The sequence below is a fragment of the Carya illinoinensis genome, chromosome 7, assembly GCF_018687715.1.
Source record: "Carya illinoinensis cultivar Pawnee chromosome 7, C.illinoinensisPawnee_v1, whole genome shotgun sequence".
NCBI classification, from domain to species: domain Eukaryota; kingdom Viridiplantae; phylum Streptophyta; class Magnoliopsida; order Fagales; family Juglandaceae; genus Carya; species Carya illinoinensis.
Window position 1 is genome coordinate 10,639,057 of NC_056758.1, and position 9,353 is coordinate 10,648,409.

Sequence of the window (9,353 nt, forward strand, 5' to 3'; positions counted from 1 at the left end):
GAAAGCTAAAATGACTGTTTAATTGTTGAGTCCACTACAGTCTTATTTTATACAATTTAATTAAATTATAGTCAAATTTTAATTTTGTTGAATCCATTGCTAATGTGAAATGACAGCTTGTTTTGTTTTTTTTTTATCAGTAATTTTTGAAAGCATGTTAGTACTTGTTTGTTAGTTGTGTTTTTTATTATAATCAAAAGCGAATTATTTAGTTTAAATTGTAATTTTCAAACAAATTAAAATTTAAAAGCCTACACAAAATTTTGTTTAAAAAAAAAAAAAAAGTGGCCCAAATATGAAGTTAAAAAAGAAAAAAAAAAAAAAAAGTCCAAAATCTAGTGGTGAAATTCACCACCATACGTCTCATTTTATCCATTGTAGTAACTTGAAAATGGCTCCAGCGACAATTGGACATCCAAAATGCTTTTCTACATGGCACTCTCACAAATAATGTCTACATGCAGCAGTCTCAGGGGTTTATAGTCTCAGCTCACCCAACATATGTGTGCAAGCTCCATAAAGCCATTCATGACCTCAAGCAAGCCCCGAGAGCCTGATTTGCTCAACTTAGCTCATGGCTTATATACTATGCTTTTACTGCATCTAAAGCTGACCCATCATTGTTCATTCTTCATCATACTGATCTTACTATTTTTCTGTTTGTATATGTTGATGAGATAGTCATCACTGCATCTAACTCGTCAGCCATTTCTGCTATTACACAAGCTTTTGGCATTGCATTTCCTATGAAGGACCTCGGCAACCTCTCCTTCTTTCTTGGTCTTGAGGTGGATTACACCAAGAATGGTGTTTTGTTGACTCAAAGAAAATATATCAAGCTACTTCTTGCTCATAGCAACATGCTACATGCTAAACCAATGTCTTCACCCATGGCTGCTTCCCTCAAGCTCTCTAAATTTGATGCACTAGATTTTGATGATGTTGCATTGTACCAAAGTCTGGTTGGGGGTTTACAGCATTTATCCTTAACTAGACTCGACATCTTCTTTGCAATAAATAAAGTATTCCAATTCCTTCACTCACCAAAAGAGCCACACTGGAGTGCAGTAAAATGAGTTCTCAGATATCTAAAAGCCATTGTTAACCATTTTCTCCTCTTTACTCCTCAATCTAACTTCACTTTTCAAGCCTACTCCGATGCAGACTGGGGTGGCTATCTAGATGATAGGAGGTCAACAGGAGGTTGTTGTATTTACCTTGGCAAGCACCTTATTTCATGGAGCTCTAAGAAACACAAAACTGTGGCTAGGTCTTCAACAAAAGCAGAATACAAGGCCATTACTACCTTAGCTGCTGAACTTATTTGGATTCAAACCCTTACTCGTGAGCTTGGAATTCATCTTCACCAAATGCCTATTCTATAATTCGACAATCTTGGAGCAACTTACCTTTCAGCCAATCCAGTCTACCATTCGAAGACAAAACACATGGACATCGATTATCACTTTGTCAGAGATAAGGTTGCTGCCAATACACTCCACGTCTCCTTTATCAACTCCAAGGATCAGATTGCAGATGTCCTTCATCAATTCCTACACTTTAAAATCGACTATCAATGTGGTTGACACCCCCTTGGATTCGAGGGGGCATATTAGCCTTGATAACTTTGTAATACATTTAGGTTCACCATCACAGCACATACACACATCATAGTAGTGGTATTGTGCTCATTCTAGAGTATCACGATAGGTACAGTAGTTAGTTATCCTCTTTGTGAACATAATAAGAAAGACAAAGACATTTGCTATTGTTGTGAGTACATACGGCAACTATGATAAATTATATGAAAAAGAGAAAGCAAAATAACACAAAAATTTAACATGGTTCCGCAATGTGCCTACATCTATAGGAGTGAACGGCGGCTGAAATTTCACTATATAAAATTAGGGTTACATCATATGCATTTTTACTATATGTTCCACTCAATATGAGCCATATAATACAATAGCTATAGCTTGCTTTTGGTCCGCCCATTAACTCAAATCTCTTTCTTAGATTTTGCATGGGAATAGTTGCAGAAAGAAAATCTGCTTATGACAACTAATTAGCTACTTTTTTTTTAACAATAATTTAAGCTACTGTACGTTCCATACAACTTTGATGGTTTTTGCCTTTTTGTTCGCAACATTATATATATTGGGTACCTTTCTCTTCTAATATTGGAAGAAGGTGGCTACTTATCTAGATTGTTATAGTGTGAGAAAAAGAAACATGAGGGAAATTGCTCTACTTTGCAGAGTTTGAAAATGTAATAAATTCAGAATGTTAAAGTTTCTGTACAGACCTCTTTGCTTTTATAAGCACTCACTACAAAACCAACTGCTAACTAGAGACAAATGGGATGCACCCATCTACAACTAATTAATAAAGTACGGCGGGAGTCCCTCTTTTCTCTGGAAAAGGAGGTGAGAGAGTGTGCTTGAGGCACGTTATCATGGTGGGGCGGTTACAACAGATTTTGAGGGTTTTTGCAGTGGTGTGCATTGTCGAGTGGGGCTGTCTGGACTGGTCCGGTGGCGAGGTGGGAGAATCGGTAGAGGAGATTCAGTGGGTGGGACTCGGGACGGGGGTATGGAAGACCTAAAGGAACGATGGGAATACTTGAAGCTTACAGAGGATGAAAATGCCGATATTGTGATCGGCGCTGAATAGCTCTCCAAGGTCACTGTGAAAGGAGACAAATGCCTGGTTGGGAAGCTGCTGTCGGACAGAAAGGTGAGTAAGGAAATCGTTAGATCCATGCTTGCAAAGATTTGGAAGCTTCAGGGGTCTTTCGATTTCTTTGAAATCTGCTCTAATTTGTTTGTTATTTCTTTTGAATGTCTTGATGATAAGGAGAAAATTCTAGATGGAAGACCATGGTTGTTCGACAACCATCTCCTAGCATTGCGGCCTTTTGATGGCCTAACTCCACCGTAGAAAATGGAGTTTGATTTTGAGCTGTTTTGGGTTAGGTTACATAACCTACCGTTGGCGTGTATGACTAGGGAGATTGGGATGAAAATTGGGGAATCTTTGGGCATTGTAGTGGAGGTGGAAACAGGAGGGGATGGGATTGCATGCGGAAGTTACCTTAGGATCCGTGTGATTATGGATCTTAGGAAGGCTATGGCGAGGGGAAGGACTGCAAATCTCCTAGGTAGTCGCATTTGGGTTCCAGTGACCTATGAGAAATTACCCAAACTGTGTTTTGATTGTGATAGAATTAAGCATGATATTGGAGGTTGTCAGAGGGTAGAGGTGGAGGGGAGTAAGCTACAATATGAGAGTTGGTTAAGGGCTCAGATTAGTCCTAGGGGAAGAAGGGGAGAGGCGAGGAAGGGCTCATATGGTTTTAATCATGAGAGAGGTGGTGATGGAGGGAGTAGTGAGAAGGATAGTTGGGATGCTGCCTCAAGGAGTTGCCCGGCAGTGAGGTTAGGGGGAGCTTTGATAGAGAGAAAAGAAAATAAAATGAGAGAGGAATCAGAGGAGGGGGTTAGTGTGGGGGAGGGTGGAGCAAAAAATAGTGAGGGAGATTTGGGGCCTGAAAATCTAGCTTTAGAGTTCAGTGTGAGAAAAGAAAGTTTAGTTGAGGTGAAACAATTGGTTGAGGTGGAACAGTTGGTTGAGGTGGTTGTTGCTGAATCTATGGAGAGGGGGGTAGGTGAGGGGGAACAACAGTACAACCTGAGTGTGACTGATGAGGGGCTATTGCTAAGTGAAACATTGGGTTTTAAAAGGTGAAAGAGAAGGGCAAGAGAAAGGAAGGTGATATCTATAGAGGATACTATGCTTGCTAGAAAAAGAAAAGATACGGAAGGGGGAGTCCCTGAAAGAGGTTGTCAAAAAAATGGAAGAGGGGGGTAGTAAATGCTGAGGTGAAAATTAATGAAAATATGGCGGAGGCTGCTGGACAGCCCGCCAAGTATCATGAAACTCCTGAGTTGGAATTGCCGAGGGCTTGGGAACCCTCGGACAGTTCAGAGCCTTCACTTCTTAGTGAAGGAAAAGAAGCCCATGGTGATCTTTTTGATGGAAACTAAGCTGCAAAGTGAAATGTTAGATAGAATAAAATGGAAGTTAGGAATGAGAAACTGTTTTGCTGTTGATTGTAGGGGTAGGAATGGTGGTTTGGCTCTTTTATGGAGCAATGATGTGGCCCTGGAAATTGTGAATTTCTTCTTTTATCATATAAATGCAAGGCTGTGTTCTATGGAGAAAAAGTCCCCATGGTTATTTTCTGGATTCTATGGGCATCCAGAGGTGAGTATGAGAAGGGAGTTGTGGAGGCTTTTGTCTTTACTAAACCCTGAAAATATGCCCTGGTGTGTGATAGGGGACTTCAATGAAGTGGTGTCTCAAACCGAGAAAGATGGAGGTAGGCAAAGAAGTGAGTCTCAAATGGATGATTTTCGACAGGCTCTAGTTTCCAACTCTCTTGCTGATATGGGGTGGAGTGGATGTAAGTTTACTTGGAGCAATAAGCACCAAGACAGTACATTCACAAAAGAAAGGTTAGATAGGGTGGTTGCCAATGGGGGATGGACTCAGTTATTCAAGGAGAGATCTATTGCAGTGGTGAATGCTACCTAGTTAGATCATAAAGCCTTATTGTTGGATATAGCTGAGAGGACCTATAGAAGAAGTGTACAGAAAAGATTGTTCAGATTTGAGGCCAGTTGGGTTTTGAACGAGGAGGGGCTTTCTGTTGTGGAGAGGGCTTGGGGAAGAGGTGGAAGTAATGAAGGACACTTGAAAGGTATCTAAGAAAAACTCAGGAGGTGTGAGAGGGGAATAAAGAGCTGGGTCAGAAAACAAAATGTCGAAGATGAGAAGGTATTAAGGCAACACTTGAGACAGCTTGAAGATGAGCAGGGAAAGGAAGGATGCAACAATGTGGAAGACATCAATCTGTTATAGGCTAAAGTGGATCTTATCCTTGAGCAAGAAGACTTGAAATGGAGACAAAGAGCAAAAAAAAACTGGTACAACTTGGGTGACAAAAATACCAAGTTTTTCCACTCTTGTGCAAACTAGAAGAGGAAGAAAAATATGATAGTTGAGCTACTTGATCCAAGGGGAAATAAGGTGGAGAACCAGGAGGATATTGCTGAGGTGTTCTTTGAATATTTTGATAACTTGTTCAGCAGTTGTAACCCATCGTCTTGGGCTATTGAGGTATGTTTGAGATACCTAAATCCATGTGTAAGTGATGAGATGAATAAAGAACTAGAGAAAGTGGTCCTGAGAGAGGAAGTGGAGTTGGCCTTGAGTCAAATGGCACCATTAAAATCCCCTGGCCCTGATGGGTATAAGGCCTGCTTCTATAAGGCTTATTGGAACATGGTGGGTGGGGATGTCACTAATGCTGTTCTGAACTTTCTTAAATGTGAATCTGAGCTGGATAGTGGGGTTAATAAGACTTACATTGCCCTGATTCCAAAGGTTGCTAATCCCTCCGTGGCAAATGAGTTTAGGCCTATTAGTTTGTGTAACGTACTCTATAAGCTGGTTTCGAAAGTACTTGCAAGTAGGCTTAAAAGGGTGTTGCCTCACATTATTCGGGTAATCAAAGTGCCTTCATTTTTGGGAGACTTATCACGGATAATGTGATGGTGGCTTATGAGACCCTACACATGATGAAAACAAGGATGAAAGGCAAGAAGGGGAGTATGGCCTTGAAGTTGGATATGTCCAAAGCATACGATAGAATTGAGTGGGTGTATTTGAAGGAGATCATGAAGAGGATGGGTTTTGGATAGAAATGGACAGGCTGGATAATGAAGTGTGTAACTTCTGTGTCCTATTCTGTTTTGGTTAATGGGGTTACTGGCAAATGGCTCACACCTAGTAGGGGTCTTAGGCAAGGGGATCCTATCTCCCCCTACCTTTTTATCCTATGTGCTGAGGGTCTCTCTTCTCTTCTTAATGGGGTTGAGGCCAATGGTTCTCTGATGGGTGTAGTTGTGGCAAGAGGGGGAGTTAGAGTCAATCATCTGTTGTTTGCAGATGATTGTTTGTTCTTTGGGAGAGCAAAGCTAACAGAATGGAAGTGTATACAAGGGCTGTTAAAAGAGTATGAAGAGGCTTCTGGGCAGTGCCTGAATCTTGAGAAGACTACAATGTTTTTCAGCTCCAATACAAGTAGGTCTACTAGATTGCTTATAAAGAATGAGGTTGGGGTTTCTATTTGTGGTAATTACGAAAAGTAACTTGGTCTACCAGCCATGGTTGGGAGATCCAAGTTCAATACTTTCAAGGTCTTAAAGGAAAGGGTGTGGGCTAAGATCCATAATTGGAAGAACTCTTTTCTTTCATAGGCAGGTAAGGAAATCCTTTTGAAGGCTGTAGCTCAAGCAATCCCCACTTTTGCCATGAGTGTATTTAGACTTCCTAAGAGGTTGTGTGCTGACATTAACTCCCTTTTAGCCAAGTTTTGGTGGGTCATCAACAGAATGGTAGTAAGATTCATTGGAGAAGCTGATTGAAAATTGGTGAGAGTAAGAAAGGTGGGGGATTGGGCTTTCAGGACCTAGAGTTTTTTAACACTGCAATGCTTGCACAGCAGTGTTGGGGTTTTCTGCAAAACCCTTCATCTCTAGTAGCCACGGTGATGAGGCAAAAGTATTTCAAGAATGGGGAGCTGCTACAAGCAAAACTAGGGAGGGGACCATCTTATGTATGGAGAAGCCTTTGGTCATCACTGGATTTAATTAGAGAAGGGGTAGCTTGGAGAGTGGGGGATGGCAAAAGGATAAGTATTTGGGAAGATAAATGGTTACCTAATAAGAATGCCTTTTCCAGCATCTTGTCCTCAACAAACAAGCTGAGTAGGGATGCCAAAGTGTGTTTTATGATTCTTCAAGAGAAGAAGACCTGGAATATGGACTTATTCTATGAATTATTTTCAGTCCATGAAGTGGAACAAATTAGAAGTATTCAGCTAGGTGATCCTCTTCAAATAGATAAGTGAGTATGGGGTTTCTCCTCTGATGGCCTTTTCTCGATTAAGAATGCATACCACCTGGAATATTTGCGTGGTAAAAGGAAGAGGGGGGAGACTTCAAAGGGGGAAGAGGATGAAAAGTTTTGGGAGAGAATATGGGGTCTAAATGTACAGCCTTGTGTTAAGCAATTTATCTGGAAAGTCTGCCTTGATATTCTTCCTACCAGAGAAAACTTGTGGAAAAAAAAAGGTGGTTAATTCTAATCTATGCCCTATCTGTCTTAGGAATATAGAATCTATTGTTCATGTATTATGGGTATACCCAACTGCCTCTGATGTTTGGGTTGAGGCTGGGAGTCCAGTGCAGAAATGGAACAATAGTGAGGTCAACTTTTTAGAGTTATGGAGGAAAATAGTTACGAGACTAAAAAGTGAGGAAGTTGACTTGATGGCTTGTATAATGCGAAGGATATGGTTTAGGAGAAACTATTGGATTTTTGAAAACAAATTAAGGGAGCCCAGATGTGTCATGAGGACTGCAATGGATGGATATAAGGAGTATATAGCAGCCCAAGAACAAAGGGGGTGCATGTTTCGGCAGATTGATAGTTGTAACAGGGAAGGGAGGTGGACTAAACCTGAGGTTCAATGAGTAAAAGTCAACTGGGATGCGTCGGTGAGGAGTGATCTGAAGAAAGTAGGCATCGGGGTGGTTATAAGGGATGAAGATGGGGAGGTTTTGGCTTCTCTCTGTAAGGTCGTGGACTACCTGCATGATTCTTCGGTAGGAGAAGCGTTGGCACTGAAAAGAGCAGTGCAGCTTTGTGATGAGCTCAGCTTCTCCAAGGTTATTCTTGAGGGATGCACAAGTCATAGTGAAAGCTGCCAACAGCAGGGAAGAGCTATACACGGCTTATGGGAATGTAATGGAAGAGGTAAGGGGATTATTGAACATTAGGGAATCTTGGAAGGTACAGTTTTTACACAGAGAGGCAAATAATGTTGCCCATTTACTTGCAAAAAATGCTTTCAATTATACAATAGAAAGGGTCTGGATTGAAGAGGGACCGATAGAGATACTACATATACTGCAGATAGAGAAATATTGTAACAGTTGATTGATATGAATGAAATTTGAGGTATTTTCTTCAAAAAAAAAAAAAAACTAGAGACAAACGGAATAAAAATGTACAGCTGCCAGTAGGACAAAAATGTATAATTACTTACAAAAAAAAATAAAAAAATGAGGCTGCATGCTTTTGCCGTTGTAATCAATAAAAATTGAGTAATATTACATACAGTTACTTTTGCATATTTTTTATGCACTTTACTGATATGATTGACTAGATTAATTTTTTTAATACACAACTAATCATATTATTTGAATACATAAAAAAGTACGTAAAAGTAACTGCATATAAAATTTTTGATGAAAATTATGCTGCGTGCTCCTAGTCGTAGCCTCCTTGCTCAGACTTTTCTTTACATGCTTTTGCAGTGTATGGCCAATGACTTGTAGTGGAAAATTCTTGGAGAGGATTACCTGCAGCATTTACTTGTTGCAATATATAGCTTTTGGAAGAAAACTACAAAGCCAAGAAGTCTACAAAATGAACGTGAACAACTACTGTCGCTAGCTGCTGCTATCATCATGCATAATTACATGATAAAAACTTAAAAAAGAATCAAACAGACGGGGAAAAATTCAGGTTATCTCTAAATTTAATTTCTCAACCTTCACTCGGACAATGTTGTGAGAAAAAACTCTTATTGATGAGGAGTGGCTGATGGGAATGAGGTGTCTAAGATCAGCCATGAAAAGTGGCTCAATAAGCCCGATACACCATCTGTGGAAGATAAATCTAGACCCATAAAAAAAAATATAAATAAAAAAAAAAGGACCCATAGGAAAAGATCTAAATACGAAGCTTACCATGAAAGTGGCTAAGGACGACGGTGCTGAAGTGAACTCCTGCGACGGTGATGAAGGCTTGAACAATAGAGGACTACTGAAGCTTGATGTCGATCAGGTGAGAAATTAAAAGGGGTCTCCAATTCATGAAAGATCTGGTCTGATAGGTTCATTCTGCTTTAGGTAGAATTACTGATGTGACAAATTATCATTGAAGGCTGTTAAAGCCAAAGGACCAGCTCGACCGCTTCAAAACGATTTTGATATCTTTTTTTGTTAAATGTTATATATATTATAATAATATTACGTATTAAAAAAATAATATTAAATATAATTTTAGCATATTTAAATCTCGTGTTTGTTCTTACAAAAATAAATAAAGTAAAAACCAATGTCTACAGTTAAAAAATTAATTTTCATGTGATTCTTATTTTTATTTATTTATTTTTCAAGAGCAATCAATTTAATGTTTGTATTCATGGTCCATTGATG